Source organism: Strigops habroptila, chromosome 2, assembly GCF_004027225.2.
Source record: "Strigops habroptila isolate Jane chromosome 2, bStrHab1.2.pri, whole genome shotgun sequence".
Taxonomy (NCBI): domain Eukaryota; kingdom Metazoa; phylum Chordata; class Aves; order Psittaciformes; family Psittacidae; genus Strigops; species Strigops habroptila.
In genome coordinates, this window is record NC_044278.2 from 89,796,129 (window position 1) to 89,821,411 (window position 25,283).

Consider the following 25,283-nt stretch of genomic DNA (forward strand, 5'->3'; position numbering starts at 1 on the left):
CCCTTTTTTTTCTTGTTATACATTCATGAAAGAAATTGCAAAACCTGGAGTTCATTATTATAGTGAGTTAATTTATTTGTGTCAGCAGGAATTCATACATTGATATTTGCAAACTCATTCTGTTGCTGGATAAGGACACTCACCATTTTCCTTGTACCTTTCACTAGCGTACCAGGTGGAAGCTGATCTATAGCATCCTACCTAGTTTATTATGTATTTTCTTTTAAAATACAACTGAACCTTTACCAAAGTACAAATCATATCACCTAGGAAAGCCAAATCTGGAAAGCCACCTGGAAACATTGTAATTTCATAGCTCTAGTTTTGCAGAGTGTATTGAATAACAGACTGTCTTGAGGAGTACCACTGAAAGTACTCCCTAATTATCTAAATATAGAAGTTACCTTAAATATGCAGTGTTGTCTCAAAAATTACACTATAAGATTTCAGACGCTGGTTATTATCAGGAGAAGTTATACAACCTGCTTCTTCCAGACATATCTTTTCATACACAAAGTATTACTGATGATTTTTTTGTCAGGTCTGTAGTTTATTTTCATAGTGTTTGTGTTAATATTTAGATGTTGAACCATTTCTTCCCCAATGCAAGTCAAATATTAATATTATTCTTCTCATGCAAAATAATGAAAATTATGCAGTGATAAACAGTGATACCTTCATCCTACTCTTACAAAGAAAGGAATGCTGAATTGAACACGTGCATTTTTTATTTTGTTAGGCTAAATGAAAAGTGATTGGATTATGCTGCTTTCCTTTCTTTTGACATACGATTGTCATCTGCTCTTTACAGAACCATCTTTCCTAATTTGTATGCACTATTATTCTTATTGAAATGCTCCGTGATACTTGATCCTTGTTATTCATTTATGCATACTGTTTAAATTTCTCAAGTATCATTATAATCTACCAATTCTTTGCTTCCTTTTCATTGTTTTCTTTTGCTTTTTTGATTGTTCATGAGAATGTTCTTTACCCGTGGTCCAGAAATGAAGGTCTATTCTTTGTGACACTCTAGGACAAGGTCAATCAATTGCAATAAAAAAATTTTCAATTTTTTCCGTAGAACTGAGTCATGAAAATAATTTATGCAACTTTACTTGATTAGGAACGGTTTGCTGTATGAAAGATTTTAAATATCTTGATTGCATACTCCATTAAGGACTCTCCTCTAGATGTATTATATTCTGCCTCATGGCATCTACAAATAGGTGATTCAGTTTTACACATTTCAGGAACTTTTCCCACTTTATTCCTGCCTCCTAGGGTTAGTGAAGGTGTCTGGAGAACAAGATGGGAAAAGTGGGTGGTGGGAAGGGATAGAGTCACTTGGAAGATTTTCTTCTATCATTCTATCCATTTAGTTCACCTTTAAGATGCATTGTTGGGGTTTCTTTTGTCTGCAATCTTCTTTCCTGACTGGATGATTTTAGAAATCCTGAACATACATTTTTATCAAAAAAAAAAAAAAAAACACGCTCAACAGCTCAATTTGTAAGATCCTGTCCTCTTTCCCCCTGTCCTCTCCCTTTTTCTTTTCTCACCTACAACTGGGGCCTACAACTGAAATACTAAAGGAAGAATTTGTGTGGGAAACACAATGATAATGGAGAGTGGATGAGGGACTGGAGATCAAAGGCAATGTTCTTCTCTAGAAAAGGAACGGATGCATTTTTTTAACAAAACAAAGTTAAACTCAGAAGTACAGAGTTCTTAGGTTTTTTTACTCCATAGCGAAAAATTCAATGACAGAAATTTATCATTTGGTACAACAATTACTGTGAAGGCTTTCGTCTCAAGAGTAATAATGTATTCTTGGGAGCAAGCAAAGGCACGTACAATAGATCTGTAAAATCATGACTAGTACGGAGACATCAAATTCAGAATTAGTAATCATTCCTTTTTGTTAAAGAAACACACACAGAAGTCTCTATGCTGCTTACTCCACATGGGTTGTAAAGTTTGCTATTTTCATTCCCTGCTTATCTGTTACTATCTACCTCTGGTGAGTAAGATTTTGGGAGAGATGGCCACTATGGCCATACGTCCAATAACTATGCATAATAATTAATGTAAGGAAAACTCATACAGAGCTGCACACTTAGAGGAAAGGTACCTGATATTGTCAAGTAATGAGGGAATATTAACTTCTATTTATTTATTTTCTTACTTACTTATTTTTCCCCACTAGAACTAAATTGCCTCTTGCTGTTAATACCTTGGAAATACCATCTGATCAAAAGTGTTGAAGATAACTTCTTATTTTCTGTCATAAAGAGCTGATCACAAAAACTGTTGATCTGTGTAGGGGTAAAGCTCCATATACTACTGAAAAATGGTAGATCCTCTTCCTTTCAAACTAGCTGAAGTAATGAGAAAAATCTCTGTAATTCCAGCACTTTCTGACATGTATTTTTTCATAGGAAGAAATTATTTTGCAATGGATTCTACCTTAGGTAACAAAATGGAAGTCTAATAGTTGTCATGGCCTAAACCCAGCAGGTAAGTAAGTACCACACAGCCTCCAGATCTTCCCCCCTGCCCCACCGCCCCAGGTGGGATGGAGAGGAGAATCAGAAGAATGTAAAACCTGAGGGCTGAGATAACTAAATAGTTGATCCGCTATCATTCATCAACTAATGAATCATAGTTGAATAACTAAAATAAAGTACAATATAACACTACTAATAATAGTGATAAGGGAAGTAACAAGGGAAGAGAATATAAAAGTAAAAGGGGAAGGAAAAAAAATGACAAACACAAGTGATACACAATGCAATTGCTCACCACCCATCGACTGATACCCAGCCCGACCCGAGCAGCGATTGATCCCTTCCGGGTAACTTCCCCCAGTTTATATACTGGGTATGATGTGCTGTGGTATGGAATACCCCTTTGGATAGTTTGGGTCAGGTGTCCTGTCTCTGCTCCCTCCCAGCTTCTTGTGCCCCTCCTCACTGGCAGAGCATGAGACTGAGAAGTCCTTGATCGGGGTAAGCACTACTTAGCAACAACTAAAAATATCGGTGTGTTACCAGCATTATTCTCAGACTAAAGCCAAAACACAGCACTGCACCACCTACTAGAAAGAAAATTAACTCTATCCCAGCCAAAACCAGGACATAATGAACATTCTAACTGAGTTAATAATAACATGGACTTTATTTTTATTTTTTATCTAAAGAAATTAAGGCTTTCTTTAACTATTTTACTGCCAGCAGAACTGCCTAGATCTGTGCAAATATTCCCTTTTTAAAATACCCTGAAATACAATGTAAACTGAATAAAATTTTCATACTATTAATCTATGTACTTCACACTGCTGTTAGAATCTACTCTGTATAATGTGCCTGAATTATGAAAGAAAACAAAGACATAGTAGAAAGCAGTACCTGTCTTAACTAGTAAGAAAAGATGAGGACTATATTATACCTTAAAGTTCACCCTCTGCAACTAGGTGTTTGTATCTGAAAATGTTCCTCATTATATTCTGTGTAAAGCAATGAAAACATTTAAGGCATGTTTCATGTGGCTTATTCTAAATGTCTTCATTAAAAGAGAGAAGCAATATCCTAGAAGATCTTACCTGTGCCTATTGATCTTCTGAGAAACAAAGGTATCTAGCTCAGATGTACATGTAAATACAACATGCAATTCTGGCTTCTGCATCTTCATATCCTTCTGCAATTGACCCCTTGTGGGAAAAAAAAAAAGTTTTAAAAGGCCAAAAGAAGGTGCAGACTGTACATTGTGTAGAACAAGTGTTTGCAAGTATTTGTGGAATATGTCATAAAGTTATATTATCTAATGTAGTTAGCTGATCAATAACATCAATATGTAATAAGTATGGCAATTAGACATACTGATATTCAGAACAAGAAGTGACAGGAAAAAAAAGAAGAAACATAGACGGTTAATATAAAATCCCAAGCAAATTCACATCCTTCATAAGCCAAAACATGTTGTTATATATATTTAGGCAGTAACATTAATAATAATACTTCTTGTAGTTCCAGTAAAAGAAAGCAACATTTTTCAATTGAAAAGCAAAATTCATTTATTTATAGTAAATTATTCAGAATGTTAATAATTTCTAATTAAATTTATTAATTGACAAGATTGCAGAACAGAAATAAAGATGGTAATTTTTAAAGACAGAACACATCGATGCCTATGTATAGATTACAAAAAACACAATACAGATCCTCTTTTTTCACACCGTTTTGCACTGATCACATAATGCTATATTGGTCTAAGAATATTTATTGCTTATATGGCACTTTTTATGCTTTTCAATACTAGATTCCAGGAGGAAGGGGACCATGTCCTATTCTACAGATACGGGGGTGGGGTGTGGGCCGTGGAGCATATAGTAGTGAAGGGAATTCCTAAGATCCTGAAAGTATCCTGAGATTATATAGGTTTTACTTTTGGATCAGCTACAAAAATTTAATTTCAAATATTTAATGATTGGAAACTACATTTCGCTAAGGTGAAAATATTGAAAGCCCAAAGGGATTATATATATATATATACATTTTTTTTTTTTTTTTTTTTTTTTAGCATTTCTCAGTCACATGGAGAAGGGGAAAAGTAGAAGAGACTATAACCTAACCATGCATATTTGTTACACAAAAATCTTTCATTCAGTTATTTGTTTGACTTAAGAGGTCTAGTGAGGACCCAACTCCTCTCTCACAATTCCTCTGAGCTACAGTCTCACACTGGGTTTGCTATCACAGGAGGAGTTGACCTTGAATCTGTCATTTCTGGACTAGAATATTTTGGTATTTAGGGTCTTTGGATTGACACTGGGTCTGCTGCTACCATACAGCATCTGCTGCATGACCTTTTTGTCAGTTGTCTCCCAGTCAGAAAAGTCAGCCCTTTAAACTGTTGCTCAACGTGGGGGAAACTAGACTCCAAAAACCTTACTTTAAAACTGTGTCAGAATACAAATAGGATGCAGATGTTATGGTACAACTGAACCTTCTGAAAAATGCATGTAAGAATATAATAAGATTGCCATCCTCTGTTCTTTTCTCTTTTTTTTTCTATTTTTTTAGGCCAACTTGGCAAATACCTATGAAAGCTTGCTGGCAAATCAATGCTTTATTGAGCTGTTGAGCACAAGTAGCTACTAATCTACCTTTCAAGGAAACCAGACAGAATTTTCTGCCTAAGCTGAAGCAGTTCCCTATGTTTCCATGTTGAGATGAGCAAAGTGTTTTCTATAGTAACACTACTAATGTTATTTTTAACTTAGTCTTGTAATATATCTTTCATAGAATCACAGAATCATAGAATCGTAAGGGTTGGAAAGGACCTTAAGATCATCTAGTTCCAACCCCCCTGCCATGGGCAGGGACACCTTGCCCTAAACCACGTGGTTCAAGGCTCTGTCCAACCTGGCCTTGAACACCACCAGGGATGGAGCATCCACAACCTCCCTGGGCAACCCATTCCAGTGCTTCACCACCCTCACTGTAAAGAACTTCTTCCTTATAGCTAATCTAAACTTCCCCTGTTTAAGTTTGAAACCATTAACCCTTGTCCTACCACTACAGTCCCTAAGGAAGAGTCCCTCCCCAGCATCCTTGTAGACCCCCTTCAGATACTGGAAGGCTGCTATGAGGTCACCACGCAGCCTTCTCTTCTCCAGGCTGAACAGCCCCAACTCTCTCAGCCTGTCTTCATACGGGAGGTGTTCCAGCCCTCTTATCATCCTCGTGGCCCTCCTCTGGACTCGCTCCAACAGCTCCATGTCCTTTTTATGTTGAGGACACCAGAACTGTACACAGTACTCCAAGTGAGGTCTCACGAGTATCTTTAATACTATTCAATTTTTTTAGACTACAAGATGTCATCCAAATGAGAAAATTAAAATAAATAATAATAATAATTTTTTATTACTATTTAGTAGTAGTAGTAGCAGCAGCAGCAGCCTGGATATGTTCTTAGGAACTGAAATGCCATTTCTTACAATACTTAATTTTTTTACCTCATGCCAACCATCATTCTTCCAAACAAATCCTGGGCATGGTCTGAGACTTAGAAGGTTCAAAGGAACCATGGCCAAGAAGCAGTTCGCATGTTGCCTCCTTTGTAGGGAAGATTCAAGAATTTCACGGCATAGATGTTTCCAGTCTGTGCCAGCTGGTCTCAGGGCAAGGAATGCCATCAGGAATGTTATTTTACTGGCATATATTATCATTAAGAACAAGGGTAAATTGCACAACCTGACTGCCATTTACCTAAATCTGTGTTGCTGCTCAGCCGTGTTTATTTAATGGTAATTTAAAAGATGCAGGTGATACAATCTGTGCCTGAATCTCTGCTTCATCATTGAAAGGCAAATTCATTTGCCCAAACCTGATGCCTGCTGCCCTTGTAGATGCCATAGATTACTCCTCCTACCTCTTACTGCCAGTTCAGATTTCTTATAGGTCCTATTTACCTCTACTGAACTAGGAGAAGGTTGCACAGTATATGACACCCAAGTCCTGAAGGGGTCAGGGAAGGAGGGCTGAATTGCAAGAGTATCTCCCATTCTTTTTCCTCCAGACTCTCCTACGCTACTTTAGGTGATGTCTAGGCTTATCAACTTAGCTTTCCTAGTTATTGTTTTTGATCACTAGGAATTATGATTTGTCCAGAGATCCTGAGTACTTAACTCTGGGTGACGGATTCCGTTAAATGATAAAATACCAAAAAGATAAAACTTTGGTACTATCTCAACAGAGATATGGATGAAAGATCTGTTCCCTGAATGGACTAACTGTAAGGCTTTCAAGAAATACGATGCTCTGCACTTCAGTACACCTACGCTTGCTGATATGTTTTAAATCACATGCAAATACACATCTTCTTTCTAGAGTAATTAAATTGTTTTTTGTCTAGAACTAAGATCTTATCTTAAACAAGGTGAGAAAAATGAGACCTATGCCATCTGTGAAGATTTTTGTTGTCATTCAAAATCTAAACATAAATTTACATGAAAATACTTCGAACATCAGTGGGGTAACAGCTGGAATACTGTTTATGAGCAGAGGAGTTAACATTTTTTCACCTTTACCTTCCACATAGCCAAATTAAAAGGTTTTCAGCATGATTTGTTGTAAAGCTAACACACAATCAAGTATGAAGATACCAACAGCTGTCTACAGCCACAATAATGGTTCTTAATAGCAAAGTACTCGCATTTCTGAATGATTCAGGAAGATCCGGCTATAGCTGTGTGATATGGCTCCTACCTATAAAACAAGAGATCACTTGTCTAGGATTTTTTTTTTATATTTCTGGAGAGATTTGGGTTGGTTGGTTTGGGTTTTGTTAGGTTCGGGGTTTTTTGGGGGGGGGGGTGGTGTCTTTTTCTTTTTTTTTTTTGTTACCTACTTACAGAAATCAGGTACTGCATTGTTGACTGGATCAAAACACATATGAAAATAAAAGAATATGTAATTTCAACATTCGTAAATTCAAAGTCAAGTCATCTAAGATTTAACATAAATAAAAATTTGCACAAGGCTGGTTATAGAGTATGAAGACATACATTCTTACAAAAACATATTAAGATAGAAATTAGTACTGTGGGCTTAGCTTCAAGACAAACATTTCTGCACTTCTCTTTACATTTTAAATCTTACATGCCTGTTTCCTACCCTGATCTCCCTTTCTGCTGGCTAAAATATCGGGCATTTGAAGATCCTTACAGTAGATATCTGTACTGGAAAGATATAGTATGATGAAATCATAACTTAATCTGTAAGTGAAATTTAAATATTTACACTATGCACCATCTTTAACTTCTTTTAAGCAAAATACATTTAAGAGAAAATCAAACTCTTCAAGAGGAAGTTACATTCTAGGTTCATTATATCTAATGCTTTTGAAGTGGAGAACAAAAGTGAAAACAGAAAGGAGGTTTTGTTCAAGAAGCACCATCTTTATATTTGGAAGAAATTAAACTAGGTTATAACTTTAGGTGAAGTTTTCTTGTTAACTACAGGGGTTTTAGCTATCTTCTAGACTTGCTGAACAGATACAAGTTTTAATTTACTTTTTCTGTCAAAAAATTATTGAGAATAATTTTGATCATAATTTTTATTAGCTTTGGAGAAACAGCAGAAAATTTCTACTGTTGGTTTTTTTGGGTTTTTTTTTTTTTTTCTTCTGTAGGCATATTTTGGAGTATAAAAATTTTTTTGAAACACCTTAAGACTTTGATAAAGAGGAAATTCCCATGTGGAAAATTGAGACATTAAATTTAAGGCAAAATTCTGGTGAATAATGATGGGTTCATCTGTCTGTGTTTACCATTTCGTATTACCAAAATATTGTTAGCACAATGAAAATTTACTCTCTCTACAGTCTGATTTAATTGACCACTGCTATTACTATCACATATATTGACTCAGAATACTGACCTGAGAAAGCAATAATGGTGCACAAGTTCCTTTTTCTCTCTAGATTTGTTCTAAAGGGGGAAGAGGAAATGAGGAATAGGAATGTCTTCCCAGGTCTGGAAGTGAGCAAAGTACAGCTGTACCCGACATCTGTGAGGAGGTTTAAAGTTGTAAAGGCTGCAGACTTGAGTGAAAACCCAGAGAAAGAACAGAAAAAGAGGTGCCTTTACCTAATGCAGATAGATATCCTAAAAGCAGTGCCACCAGTACTTCTAGCGTTAGAAACAGAATAGGCTGAGCTATTTAATCTCAAAGTAAATACAGTAGTATTAACACTGCACTGATGTAGGGAACTGTGTTATCACCTTCACACCATGCTGCACTGTATAAACATAGTAAGACCACCCTCTCAAAAGTCTCAGCACTATGCACCATTGCCTACTACAGACATGCCCATGGTCTTGCAAGGTTCTTAGTCATATTGTGATGAAAAAAATTGAAAATTAATAACGTATCTTTGCACCATTAGTTCTAGGTAAAACACAACCAAGTTCCTCAATGAACTTTTAGCTTGGTTTCTAGTTCCTGTTGTGATCTGGAGTTTTTATGTGGTAACAGTCACACTGTCTTTTAACCGGTGATTATGAAACTCCTATTGGCTGCCTTTCCTTCTTCCTTTTTCATTTTAGTTCAAAGACATTTATTTCCACACAGTGTGAGGGAGCTTCTTTAATTTTGTTTTTTACAACTACTATTTCTCAACAGGTTGTGCTCTATCTATCTTTGACATTCTGGTTGGACGTAATGCTATACTTTATTTAATTTACTATGAAAGTATTTAAAAAAAAAAAAGGATATGGAAATATGCTGAAAATGATCAAATACTGCCTGTAACCTGGAAAAGCTGAGAGATTGAAAAACTGAAGGTAGCAGAAGATAGTGTTAAGCTAAAATATTGCTGGGATACATATTTCACTCAGGCTTGCTTGCTGTATGCTGGCCAACCTCGATTAAGTGTCAAGAATATTGAGTAATCTGGATCCTGGGAAGAATGTTTTAACAGGGTAAAACAGCCATCTGAAAGCTGATTTGCCCTTGATGTGAAATTTATTGCATCTTTATGCTAACGATCTTATTTCTGCATCTTCAGACATAACACAAGTTTATGCTCTCATTGTATTCCACCAACTAACATCATGTTGTTCCAAATTAAAAGTATGCCAAAAAGGTCTTTAGGAAGAATTTGGGTATGAAAATAATGGTATTGGTAATTTAAAAGATGACCATTTTCTTTTTTTGTATTGTGTCCCTCTCCAGTGACAAAAATAATGATGCAGTTTGGTAACACCATATCTAATGTGAAGATACATCATACCATACGTATCCATTTGTGTGTACTGGTAACTTGATAGTAAGGAAAGTAAACCTGAAAGTAAGAAAAAAATTTTGTTTGTAACTTAAAAAAAAAACTTTAAAAAATCATAACACAATGGAAAGTGATTTTATTCTTGGCATAGAAAGTGGTTGGGTTTTTTGTTAATGAAGTAGCAGGATAAAAATGTGATACACGTATTTGCTAGGACTGGAATATGTTCTGACTGAGTAGAGGAAAATGTTGGTTTAATACTTGGAATGTGTAAGGTATTTTATAAGGATTGTTGCTTAGGCTTCACAATATTTTAAACCTGTGCTTGTTGAATACTTTTATGATTTAATGTCACTTTCATGTAAATGCCAATAAAACTACCCTAAGTTAATGGAATATGATATTGTAAGTTTATTGTGGGGGATATGCATCACCTATACTTAATTAATTAATATGCAAAGTAGACAATTTGAAGATAAAAAGCAAATTAAAGAATTACCTGTTTGACTTCTTTCTCAAGGTGATGTCAGAAGTACTGCCATTCATCTTATTTCTGTATTGCATAATGGCAAGTGCAAGAATGCTTGCCTGATTTTGGAATTAATTTTGATTCCAGCAATAAAAACATCTTACTTGTTACTGGATTTTTATGCAGATTTGTTACCTACTTTACATTTGAATTTGGATTTTCAGGGAACAAACCTAAAAAATCAACAGCTTAATAAATATTAGCAACCATAAATTTTACGTACACTTAAAATAACAAATTTTTGATAAATCTGTAGTCAAATGATAAGTCTAGATGAATGAAAAATACCACCAGCCCCTCAGCTGAGATGTAATTCTTACCACAGTAGCATATTTTGCTTTTGTAATTTTTTTTAATTGCCTGCAACAACATTTACAGGAGTACATAGCTCCATTAATAAGTTACAAATAATTAACTTTTAAGCTATATACCTAGATTTTACAGAATAACTTCTTTCAATTTTGCCACAATTCATTTCTACTTCAATCATTACAAAATATTTCAGCATTTTTCTTCCTTACTGATGCACTTATAAAAAAGAATGGGAAGGCTTAGGGGAATCAGTTTTCAGTCAGGCAAACCTAGCTGGTTTGGCAGCTGAATCCACTAATTAGATTAGTTCTCCTCTAAATACATTCAGAAATCCTACAGAAAGAAACAATAATTATATTTTTAAGAAATCTTTTACTTGTTTGGCTTCTCAGTTTTCTAGGCCAAAAAAAAAAAAAAAAGAAAAAATTTACATGGGTTGGCAGGAAAACCAAAGCAAAATAAAACAAACACCACCCCCCCAATGTTGTTTTAAAACCAAGAATGGGTTCTCCGTAAAAAAAAAAAAAAAACCCACATAATTTAATTGAAAATAAAAATTCCAGGGTATTTTTAAATGTCTGTCAATACCTCAAGCATTTTAGAATAGAAAAGAATAATCAACTTTTCTATGTCACAAATAGAAATGGTTATGAAATTTTAGCATTTTACATCTTTGTATTCTGTGTACTCTTATAGAATTGTCAGCCTTTTATGTTTCTTCATTACAAGTGAAAAAGAGAAAAGATCAATCAGTACAGATTTTAATTAAATAGTAAGAAAAAGATATAAGACAAACTATTAATTCATATTACATGAACAAAAAGCCATAAAGAGGCTTCATAAATGTTGTGTTGTAAGATTAGAAAGAGAAAAATAAAGAGAAGCCAAAATTGAGAGCCACCTCCTGTCAAATGTTTTATGACTCAGTGAGATGATGTGGAAGATTCAATAGTCAGTAAAACTGTGCAGCATATCCTTGTAAGCCAGGAAAGATCTAACTGATTCTTTCTTAAATGGGAATAAGAGGCTTTCTGTATCAAACGCAGGAAACGGTTTGTCTCTCTCAATTGTAAAGTTCAAAGACTAACTAACTATTCTATGACTTTATGATTCTATAAGACAGCCATTAAGTGCTTGACACATTTCATCATCACTAATGAAAAGTTATTCTTAAACCTGATACTGACCAAGAACATTCCCATCTCAAGGCGACATATTTAAATAAATAAGCAGAGAGCTTTATCCTCCATCTTCCTTCCTACTCTCTCCCTTCCCCACTTTAAAGCTAATTGCAGCATTATTGTCCAAAGATTTAGAGTGCCAACTGATCAAAAAAGCTAAACAGGTCACGTTTCTTCTTCACAGTACATTAGGCATCTCTGATTTTATAACATTTTATGACATTTGGGTTAGTTCTACAAACTTTTTAACAGAGATCACTCAGTGTCATGCCTTGTTAAAGGGTCTTGTTAAAGGGTTGCCTAATGTATCGTACAATTTGTATTTGTACTAACCCCGAGTCTATAGGCCACACTAACAGTAGCGCATCACATTTTATTTGCATGATAGCATTATAGTAGTCTGGTGTCCAACACTGATAAGATTTGACTTTCCTAATCAACAAGCTATGCAAATTATTTATGTCATTCAGATAAATACAGAATCATAGAATACCAGGTTAGAAGAGACCCCAAGGATCATCTGCTCCCACCTTCCTAGGCTTACTCTACATCAGTGGATGCAAACCGTAAAATATTCATTTTGGTATTCTAGAATTCAAGAAAAACTATTTATGTGTAACTTTAGATCATTACTTCAACACAGTGCCAATGTTTCGAGTGCCACTGTCTATCAATAATCTTCTGACCTGCTACATGAAATAAAGAGATTTGACTCTGAGACTCTGTAAAATAAAATTCTTTACAAGATAGGTGAATTTGTAAGGCTATTGCCTTTTAAAATGTAGATTCATTGAAAACCATTCTTTAATGTGATGAAAAAACGAAATACATATGATGTGTTCGGTTTTAATGGATGAGATTCACAGTAATGTTTGAGTGTGAGAAGACTTCTAGAGAAGTCATCTTGTCCACCCACCCTGCTCAAGCAGAGCCACCTGGAGCTGGGTGGCCGTGACATGTCTAGACGGGATATGTCTAAACAGGTTTTAAATATCTCCAAGATGAGAGATTCCACATCTTCTCTGCACACTGTTCAGCCACACACAGAATAAGTGTTTCCTGACATTCAGATGGAGCCTCCTGTGTTTCAGTTTGTGCCCATTACCTCTGGTCCTGTCATTGGACATCACTGAGAAAGGCCTGGCTCCATCTTTTTTGTCCCATCCCTTCAGGTATTTATATACATCGATGAGATCTCTGCTGAGTCTTCTCTTCTCTAGGCTAAACAGTCCCAGCTCTCTCAGCTTTTCCTCATGTGTGAGCTGCTCCAGTCCCTTCATTTTTGTGGCCCTTTGTTGGACTTTCTCCATGCCTCTCTTGTACTGCGAAGGCCAGGACTGGACACAGTATTCCAAACGTGGCCTTAACAGTACTGAGTAGAGAGAAAGGATCACCCCTCTTGACCTGCTGGCAAAAAAAATAATGCAACTTGGGATACTATTATCTTTTTTAGCTGAAAGGGCACATTTCTGGCTCCTGTTCAGCTCAGCGTCCAGCAGGACCCCTAGAGCCTTTTCTGCAAAGCTGCTTTCCAGCTTGGTACCCCCCATTATATATGTGAGGTTGTTCCTCCTCAGGAGCAAGACTTTGCACTTCCCCTTCTTGAACTTTGATATCCCTGTCAGCCCACTTCTCCCGCTTGTCAAGTTCCCTCTTGATGGCAGCACATCTCTGTGGTCAGCAGTTCTGGTTTAAGAGCCATTGGCTACGCATACACTGTTAAATAAAAGACCAGGGTCCAATCTTTGGTGCGTTGATTTAGCTCTTCCTAAAATGAATTTGCCATATCTTTTTGACTTAGGTATTCTGAGTCTAATGGGATTTCCCTATGTCCTAGCTGTTTACGCTATTTTGTTGGCTCTGTAGGTCTGACATAATAATTAAAAAAAAAAAAAAAAAGGGGGGGGTTATGTTCCCCTCAACAGTGGCAGAATAAAACTGGAAATATGTACTACATGCCCCTGGGAAGCACATGAAAGAATATGGGACTATTGAGGCTGCAGAGACTATCTTCTGAAGACGCATCACATTATTACAAAGGTTGGAGGGTACCAATCATGGTGTAATGTCCACTGTGATGGTCAGGAGACCCTTTGTGTGCGTGTGTCAAAACAACTCAGAGAAGGAGCTGAAGGAGGCTGGGCGCCTGTCCGTGGTGAGCAGCGAGTTGTTGGTCAGGGGCAGAGCAGGGATCGACTCCACGAAGGTGGGGGATAGTTTTCCTGTGGTGTCTGCCCTGAAGCTGCGAGGATCAACGGCCTCGGCAACAACGGGCCCGGAGCCATCGGCACAGGGCCCGCAGCTGCCGGCACCGCGCTGCGCCTCAGGCCACAGAGTGACCGGGCCCGGGGCTTTCCACAGACCCGGCAGCGCCTGGAACGTTCCAGAGCAGCTGACGGCGCGTGTGCGGGCGTGGGCATGAGTCTGCGCTGCGGGAGGGCTGCGACAGACCTCGATCCGGTGAGTCAGGGTGAGTGAGTGCTCTTCATTCTGAACCCCAGTGGACTCCTTGACTGTAACGACTGAAATGACTACATTTTAAAGGATTTTAACTGAAAGGATTTCAGCTCGCCCACAGAGAAGATGTCGCTGGATGCACGGCTTTGTTGTCTTTCCTTCTTCTTTTTCTTTCTCCTTTTCTCCATGTACTTCGGATCTTTTATAAAAGTAGATGGGGGATATTCCCCCCACTGCCATTTGGAGACTTTAAAGAAGTAAACTATTGCCTGACAAGGTCCCGATAGTATCTTAAGGAATGTAAGTGGAAGCAGTGAGAGATAGACTTACGCGGTGAGCTGACATCTGAATAGTGTGGACTTAAGAGGTCAGGTTCGACTACTTTGTTCAACAGCATAGATGTATCTGGTGGGACCCAGGTAATATTGTCCCAGGATTAGGGCTGGGCAAAGGCAGTGAATATACAAAACTTAACACTTTCCAAACACACCAACAATCCAAATTGCTGGTGGACCAGAATTACTGGGCCAAAGTTTAATTTGCATATGTATAGCCAGTACTTCTAGGCAAATGGGAACATCATTGCTGTTATCATCTAGATTGAGTACTACATTTGTTTTGGGAGATACTGAATGCGTACGTGTTGGCTGTTGTTCAGCCAGTCATTCTTACCTTGCTTGTCAGAGGATTTAATGATGTTTACTCCTTTTCTGCAGCAATTTGAAAAAGGTAGTAAATAAGTATTTATCAGTATGCTGTCAGGCTGAGTATTTTTATCTCAAGGTTTCATAAAATTGTGTAAGCCAAAATGATGATTAAACACCTGGATGTTAATAAGTTCTTGAAGTTACTATTGATGACTAAGTTAATGTACTTAAACAGATATGGGCATATATCAGCAATGATGGACAGAAATTTGGGATAAATTAATACATTAGTGCAGAATAGCTCCCGACTATTAATTATCTAATTCAATCCAATACCACAGATTTTTTTTTGTTTGCCAGTTTGGTTGGTTGGTTTGTTTTGGTGGTGGTTGTGTTGGGTTTGTTTTTTTTTGGTGGTTTTTTTTTTTTTTTTTTTGTTTTTGTTTTTGTTTTTTGTGGTATGGTGTATGTTCAGGGACTGTAATTCTCTGTAGTGTTAAAACATTAATGTTATATTTGATTTGTTTAATGGTGCTTCATTATTATCAAACATTATCCACCAAATTTATTAGGGACTGCTTGGAATTTAGCTCAGTGAATTTTCTGGATATAAAATATAAGATTAGACTTAACAGACTGAGATTCAGCTCATCTAATAATCACCTACGTCTCCTCAGCTAGTGTTTCCTTCTAGCTGTATGCTTTTAGAGGCCTAGAATCACAGAAATAATCTCTGGTCACAGGGTTATATGAAAATCTTGTCAGAATTACGTTTTAATGGAAGAATGTAGTACAGAAGAAAGCGTTATAAATTTAAAATATTTTTTAATATATTGCAAGTTCTTCCATGTAGAACTAAGCACAGAACAAAGAACCAGGTAAATAAAGAATCCATATGTATTGCAGTAAGGAATCAGGTTTTTTGCTATGGCAAAAAAGTTTACTCTGCTATACTTTGGGGAGAAGATTAAAAGCAGTCGCTAATGTGGATCTGTATCTCTTCAACCTCAGCTGGAAAAATGTGCCATTATAGCCGAAGTCCATTTCACCTAACTTTAGGCACCTGCCAGAGGAATCTAAACGAGAAGAAAATTTTCCTATGTCTATAGTCCCCATGTAGAATTTTGGATGACTCCAGAATTCATCTCACACATGAAATGGGTTTAATTTTATATGGCATTTTTCCAGCCACTAGCAGATACCTGGAAAAAAGTCTGTGAAAACTCCTACTGTCACAAAGCTTCACAACTTGTCACAAATATTTCTGTGTCAAAGTTTATTTAAATACGTATTTAAATAAAAATAATAATAAGTAGCTGTGGTTGTAGTTTCAGCTGCCTAAGCAGCTATCTCGAGACCAGAAAAAGTGGAATACTGTATTACTTTCTTCTGGTAGGTTTCTTCTACTATGATCAATCTACTTTATATCCCTCTTGAATTCTGACTTCTTGTACGGGTCATTGTTCCATATTCCCTAATAGTTCTACTAGGGGTGTGCAAACTTAATATATTTGTACCATTTACTGAGTTTACTGAATCACAAGGAACATGCACATGTTTTATGACTCTCAGGTGGGTTACAATGTACAGAAATGAAAACAATATATGTGATATCCATAGTGTCAGCTGGCAGCAAAAAGATGGGGGGGGAAACATTAAAAAAAGCCTTGTTTGTTTTTTACGGTGACTCTCCTAGGAATAAAATGACTGATTCGGGGTTTTTTTTGGGTTTTTTTTTTTGGTTTTTTTTTTTGTTTTGTTTTTTTTTTTTTTTTTTTTTTTTTGTTGGGTTGTTTAGTTTTGGTTTTTTACACCTTGTGAAGTTACAGTCCTGACTAACGTTAAAGGTATTGTTTCCCAAAGGTTCAGATTATGAGTGCTATAATCAAACAGAAAAAATAGAGTACCATGCATGTTACACTTCTATTTACAAACTGTACCGTGAGACTCAAGTATATTATTGGACAACAGATGTAGACAATGTCAAGCCATTACTAGTTTCTAAATATTAGCTTATTTAAAAAACATTTATAACTGTTTCAGAACACAGCAATTTTGCTCAAATTGCCTCCTAACCCATCTATTAAAGCAGAGGTTCAGAGGAACATCTTGTTTGACTAATTTGACTGAAAATTAGTCAAACAGGAGTATGAAGCTAAGTTATTACAATTTAAGTCTAGGTATGTTTGGCTTTTTTTTTTTTTTTTTTTTAAATGTTTAAATTATTTCCACTGATTATAACCCTTCAAAAGTACCACAACCCCAATTTTTGTTAATTTGATGTTGTTGATGCCAACTAATGAACTTAACTGTTTTGGTAAGTTTCACTATTAAGTTTAAAGTTGTTTGTTTATACCCCATTAAATACTGAAAACTGAATCCAGTTGATTCTTCCAAGAGATCACTCGGTCAGCTCTGAGCTCTGAGACTTGCTTTTAGTTCAAACCACAAAATAAGAAGGAAGAACCTGAGCATGACTGCAGGCCACAACTGCTCTGCATGGTTTCTGTGGAGGCCCTAGAGCTACAACAGAGCACTAGCGTGCAATTAAGTGGGTAATTTACCACCAGGCACTCATGAACACCGAATGCCTGAGGCTTCTGTGTAGAAAAAGTGTGAGTGGATTATGGGAAATGCTATGTTTATGGCTGCTTCTTGGGTCTTTCTTTGTTTAAGTCCCAAGAAAACTGCATATGGGAAAGCTAAGGGCCCGTGAGGACTTGGGTGTTCAGTAAAACTTACAACCTCCACAGTATTTCTGGTATGGTTAGAAGTAAGAGCTTGTTTGCTCCTAGATTTATGTCCAGGAGGATGGTACGGTACCAGAGGCAGAGTAACTGTGAGCATCCAGAGTTTCACTGGATACGCCTATATTATTAAATAAAAAGAGGTTCGTTCTCCAGCATTAAGGACTACTGGCCCATCACAGCTCTCTTTCTCACGAGAATTTAATGGTTTTTCCATCCTGCCTGCTGGGAACTATCAGTGGCCTAAACAAAAGAGTGCTAGTTCACGCAAGCTAAAACAATGCCAGAGGCAAGAGCTCACTGTTAGTAAAGAAAATGCCCAGGGTTTAAATCTGTGTCCTTATTCTATTTATTTTACTGATAGGAACATAGTCTTTAGGTTCAAAACTCAAGAGTTTGTGAGTTTTGGTAAATCAGAGTTGGCATGAGCTGATAGGTCTGATTTATTAAAACAATAGCAAAAATTGTATTATACCTGAACACAGCTTGTGGGAAATAAATCACAAAAGAAAGGGAGAAGGGATATATTTTACAAACTCTAAATACTTTCAGTCTAGTTTGTTTTGGGGTTTTTGTTTTTTTCTCTTTGCTCCTTAGTAGCAGCATCTGAGATAACAGTTGTTTTTTTGTTTGTTTGTTTCTTTTTTGTTTCTCTTTTTTGTTTGTTTCTCTTTTTTGTTTGTTTCTCTTTTTGTTTGTTTCCCCTTTTTGTTTGTTTCTCTTTGTTTCTCTTTTGTTTCTCTTTTTTGTTTGTTTCTCTTTTTTTGTTTCTCTTTTTGTTTCTCTTTTTTTGTTTGTTTCTCTTTCTCTTTTTTTGTTTGTTTCTCTTTTTTGTTTGTTTCTATGAAGCAGTGACTTACTCCCCTAAATCCGGGCTGCTGTGCTATTAAATTAATCATTCCAAATGAAACAGTCATTCTTCGATGGAAATGAATCACATTTTCTTCGCAATTTCTTCTATTAGATAAAGTATATGAAGAAATTCAGATTAAGAATAAACATGAGATACAGATTTATAGGGCCATTAATTTCTTATTTAAAAGTTTTGCTTATACAGAATAACAGGAAAGGATACATGAACACATGAACACAGCACATGAACATGGATGCGATAAGATGAAAACTGTCACAACATGCTGCTGTCTTTCTATTATCTGTGATAATACAAAAATTATGTAATTTTCTGTTTTCTGTTTCTTCTTCGACTTGCTATTTTCACAAAAGGACCATTCTAATAATTTTGAGAAAGAAAATAATTTAAAAAAGTGGTTCCACTAAAATTCAAATTTTGATGAGAAGATGATAGATGCCAGAATTGTCCATACCCACATTATTTCAGATTATCTGAGCATTTTTAGGGCTTTCTGTAAAATTTGGCCAAATATCTAATACTTTTTTCCTGTCATATTTTTCACATGACTTTCTTAGACTATTTTCAGATGTTTGGGTTTGTGTTTTGACAGACAGAAAAGGATAAATTTCAGTATAAGTCTAGAGAAAAAAGACATTGCTTGCTTTGTGTTAATTGTACAGTCATTTGGCAGAAAGATATAGCTTGCCCATGCCTTGGAGAAACAATTTTAAATTTGGCAGCATGCTTGCCCTGCTATCTGGAATACCCCCTTTTGCCATCTCTGGGAATCTCTGTGGAACTCAGCTAAACTGCAAAACTCGGAAAACCACAGGTTACACATGTTATGCAGCGGCTCAGTCTGTATTACTAAACTAAAGTGCATTATAACAATAGAAATCAACTTTGGGCTTGATTCCTCAAATCAAGTTTGGGGAATGGAAGGAAGTTACTTAAAATTATGAAAGCTATAGATCGAAGCAACAAACAGACCTACAACTGTTGGCAGGCCTCTCACATTGTTGACTTAAGTGGATGAGGAATTCAGCGTGTGCATGCTATGGCTGTTAGCTGGCTCCTGTTGTCAGAGAGACGCCTGTAAAGTCTGAGCTTGGTGCCTATAATGTAAATCTGACTGATCTTTTTTATTTCCTTAATCCAATGCACGGATGATTCCTGTTGCTTTTATTCAGGATGTAAGGGGGGAGATGATTGACAGTTGGCTCTCTGTTTCAAATCCTATCCTGGTCAGTTTCCGTAATGAAGTTTGTGTGTGTGTTTACTCGAATTCAGTGGTAATTTTACAGCCTCATAAGAATAATGTATCTCAAAATTCACTTAATCATAAAGAAGTTGTCAGTTCAATTGTGGCAGGAGAAAACATGATAACTTTATTTCTAAAGGTTCACATAAAAGAAGAGAAATTATACTCCTCCATTCAACATTTAAGGTATATGAAGCTAGAACTAATCCAAAGATTTCAAGGTCATGAATCTTTGCTTCAGAACCTAAAGGTTTGGCAAAGTTGCGATTCATGGAAGAAAAAAAATAAATGAATTAGAAAATCTGATTTTTTTAAAAAGATAAAGTAGGTTTATACATACACCATACCACATTGCTTCCCATGAACAGTAACTTTCTAGGTTTTTCAATATAGAATATGACAGCAAGAGTTTATGATTCAGGGACAAACAGTAATACAGTCATCATTTACCATAGAAGATGATAATACTTGGTACTTTATCAACTTTTGGATATGGATTACTAACTTATATGTGGCACTTGAACTGTGCAGTGTGTATTAGTTGATGTGTTCTTGTATGATAGAGCATTTGTGTAATGAAATAAGGAGAGGATTTTTAAAAAGGGAGACAAAAGCAACCCCTATTACATTGTATACCTTATGATATATCTTTGTATATGTATTTTGTTTTAATATACAAATTTTGGTACATTGATAATCATAATAGATATGTGTTGAATAAGTAATCAATATGGAAACTCTTACAGAATCAGTATTCCATCTATTATTTTGATCTATGGGTGAAAAAAATAAGTGTGAAAAACAGATCCTGGTGTTTGGTATGCTGATAAGTGACTTTGGAATGAATTAGCTAGCTGATTGTACTTTCATTGTGTATAACGTATTACAATATATAGGCAATAAGAGTTTTGCTTCAACATGAAATATACATCAGTCCTGTCAACAAAGAAGAGATGAGGACAGTCTAAAGCAATAAAAAGTAGGCTAATACTTGACACACACAGTATAGTAATTGGTGGAAATGGGGTAGTCCAGAATATTTCTACAAGATATTGCTCAGACTTGGACTCATGTACCTCAAAAACATTATTTTTGAGGTTCTAAACTAATAAAATTTAAATAGCTATGGGAAATGTACGTGAAGTAGTTGAATTCCTGAATCTCTGGCCACTGAAATGGGAGAGAAAAATTACATGAAAACAGATTTTCAGTTATTTTCTACTTTGCCAATAGCACTTTTAAGCCAAAATCCCTGAAGAACAACTTACATCATAATATTTTGGCACTTCCAATTCGAGCTTCCTGAAAATGGAAGAAAAATTGTATTTATCTAAGTGTTTAAGCAGATTTAAACAGAATGTGACACTAAATGTAGCCAAGTTTAGAGAAGTCTCATTTCTGAAACAACTGTTCACTGACACCAAAAAAATGACACTTTGGAGAATTACATTGTGGCGTTCAGAAACAGTTTGAGACACGAAGAAGTACACCAATATTTCACAAAAACATCCTTTCTTTACTCTCATTCTGAAAATATATACCTTTCAGCAGTCATAGGAACTCTATTCAGGTTCTTAACAGAGTGAAAGTGGGTAGAGCAGGAATGTTATACTCATTTCCGTATAATTAAATGCAACTTTTCATAACCATTTGTTGCTTTACGGAGCATATTTTAGTATAAGTTCCCACTTCCTTGAGATATCCTTGCAGCAAAATCTCAAATTTTCCTGTAATGTTTAAGAAAGAGAGAAACGATAGTAGATGAAAGTTTAATTCTTTTAAAATTTTTTTCAAAGAGTAAATAAAGAAACCAACCTGTTTTCATTAACTTTTGTTAAAGGACAGAAATTTTGCAATGAAAAGTGAGAAGTGCCTGAACTTTAGATGTTGACAATAATGAAGAATGTATTTTTTGCATGGTCAGATGTGATCAGGCATTTTAAATACAGTTCTGACTTCACTTGGCTGATCTGTTTTAAGCTTTGGGAACATTTTAGCAGTCCTAAATCAAGACTGGTTGAGAAATGCCAATAAATAGTAAGCTCTGCTGGGTGGTGACATCTCTCAACAGTGGAGATGTGTCAAGGCTATCTGTCCAGGCCTGAACTATTAAAATAACAGGCCTTTGCTAACCCATTTCATTTAGAAGAGATGTAGACTAGAGCAGTGATAATCTACAAGTGGGTTCAACAGGAAGGTACGAGGTAGAATCTGGGAGGGAGATAGCAAATCTAGTAGCTTCATTGATCTGTGCATTTGTTTCTAGAATGAACATCCATTTCTATATCCAGAAATAAGCTATATCAGCATTACTTTTGTCTTCATTGCAAATTATATTTCTATAATAACACCATTAAAAAGTCACGCCCATAATCAAAATAATAATGCTGATACAAAGGGCATGAATTCATGAGGCCTTAGTCATACCAATGCTAGGCAGGTTTCTCAAGAAAATGGTGCAAGACATTGCTGAAAGAGCAATTAGAGTGATACTCTTTTCATCATACCCTGACACCATGGTAAAGAAGATGGTGTTTGAGAATGATGCAGGAATTGGATGATGCAGGGATTACATAAAGCAAATCCAAGCTCATCTGAATATTTCACATAACTAATGAATAACAATATAATTACAAATATTTTGGTATTTCCTCAAAAACACTTGTAATATTTTATTCAGAATAAACTTCATATTGCCATAGACTTTCTCTGTAGAGATTTAGTGGCTATTCAGATAAAAACGTTAGGTACTCACAGAGTTGATGTGATTATGCCGACTTCTATTTTTACAGCATTCTATCAATAGTACTCAGACTGTTAAATCCACTCACTGTAGCAGTTGTTAAAGGTATTTTTCAACACTTTTTTTTTTTTTTTTTCTCCTTAGATTGCTCCATTATGCAGCTGATACAAATGTGAATTTAGTAAACACGAAATTTGTTAGCTGTGCTACTCTGGATACTGACAGATTTTCAGCGTAACTGTGTGGATTGCATTTGAGCTAGTTTTACAATGGTCATGGTCCATCAGTCTGTTAAAGGAAGGCAGCAAAAACTTTTTCATGCCTCTTTGCAATAACAGAATACTTTATCTATCTCTTCCATAAACCTCTATATTATATTCCTGCCCTTCCCCCACCCTCCCCCCCCGAAACATGAGTGCTAACATCCTTTCTGGTGCAGCAGAGATTCTGGTGCTTGAGGCTGCTCTCACTGATGGACAGCGTATGTGCTGAGAGCTGTTTGAAGAGATGCTAAAACCTTGGTCCCACTTCAGCTTCTTCCAGGAAGTAATTTAGCCTGTGTTACCTGTTCAGAACTTGCTGCACCTCTGCAACACATCAGCACACATAAAGACAGCAGGGATAATCAGCAGCCTGGCATGGTTCAGGCACTTTACAGGTGAACACTTTTAAGGAAGCACAGGTGTGGTCCAAAGTGCTGGATTTGCTTAATGACTACACTTCTGTGTACCAATCAGCTTGCTGTAAACTGAGTAAACTTCAGGATAAGCCGCTTTGCAGACTGGTAAAGCTGGCATCAGGCTTCTTTGCTACAGCGTTCTTCAACAGGTGAATGTAGCTGCAGCTTGCAATTTCTTCTGGAGAGCCACTTGTGGATGATGTGATGGGTTTGGGCAGAGATGTCCAGGGCCACGCACAGATGCTCCAGCCCCTGAAAGACCCACAGTGCAGACTTAGGTGGGTAGTGCTGATGCTTTTAGGCAGTGCAAAGAGCCTGTCCCTGTTTCACCACCTCTCCCCTTGAAAATCAGGGCCACAAGAAGGAGCAAATACCATAGCAGAAAGTGTCTAAAGCTGCCTTATCCCATCACTGAAATCATATCTTCTTAGAAGAGTATGTAAACATGTACTGTAGGACTATTCTTCCTTGTCTTACCTGCTCAAATGCTCTTTCTTTTGATCTTCTGTCTATGTGAGTGTGCAACAGACAGGATAATATGCTGAAGAGGGGAAAGAGCATAACCTAGAGGTAACTTGGCAAGAGTGAAGACAGATGGCTGATCTGAAAGCATCAGAGGTTTACTCCCAGAGTACCTCCCAAAATAGAGCTGGTTGTAAATTAGAATTGCCCTTTATAAACAAGGTGCATGGCTCTAAAGTCTGGCCATCTGATTAGAGGTGCAGATGGTCTGTTACTGTGGGGATTTAGAGGTGACAGCTAAGTGGCCCAGGCTCATGTCTCAGTGGCCTAAGGTTACGCAGGCTGGATTCAGTTTGTAATTCTTTTTGAACAAGTATTTTTTTATGAGGCTACTAACAAGAGTGTCAATACCATTGTTTTTTGAGTGTATAAGTTATGGACAGTGCTTCAGGACATAGTAGACTAAGACTAACAATGATTTTTATGTGAACTACAGTGCAATCTCAGATATTCTGAAAGATTACATTCACCATATAGCTAGAATATTTAAATATTTCCAATGTGTATATATATGAATTTAGGTATATGTAAAATTCTGCTTACATACATATATATGCATGTATACAGAAACTCATAAATACTTAGGTACACATACACACACACATTTGTAAATATATATATGTTTCTCTATATAATCAGCATATGCATACATACGTACATTGGCAAATGAGGACTTACTTCTTCAGGCAGAACTGCTGTGTGCTGCTTTTAGAACACTACCAAGTTAACTGACCTAACAGCTTACCATAAAACCAAAATGGGTAATGATTTAGATTTATTAAAACAATGCTCATTAATGTATGTGTTTGGTTATTACACTAAAAAAATAGACTTTGTTTCATCAATACATGATATGTTTATATATGCTGTATATTTATGAAATAATACGATTGTCCTTGTGTTAAAGTCTTTGCTTTTTAATGCATATAGTCACTGTTCTAGCACATTATCAGAAACTTTACAGCTCCTTCTGAGCTGTGGACATCTGGGTTCACAGAGACTGTAGCACCTGGCTTAACAGGTGGGGAAAAAAGTGAAAAACTGCTCCACTAACATATTTAAGATGTCTAAACTAGTCTTTCAATAGTTCTCTGTTAGTTTGAGACACATACAGAACATACAGTGTATTTCAAAACAGTTCTTATTCTACCCTAATACCAACTGCAGGGTGAATAAGTTTAAATACAACCACCTGTGACATTGTTTGACATTGTGGTTCTTACATGAATGTTTGTACCTGCACATTATATACACAAATATTGTTGGGATAGTAAGATACCAACTATTTAAAAGTTCCTGTCCTGGACTAGAAGTCAATACAAGTATATTGCAATGCCATGTGTAATTAATTGTCGCAGTTGTTGTGATGTTATGAACTCAGATGAATTACTTCATCCTGTTACTTCATTCCCCTCTAGTCTCTTGTTTCTCACCCCTATTAAAATAAACCAAAATAAAAATTGAAGGTCAAGGATCATCTCTTACAACTCTCCGTATTTCAGTATAGTAAAAATAGTACTTTAGCACAGAGAAGATTATATTTATTAAAAAGGTTGAAATGAA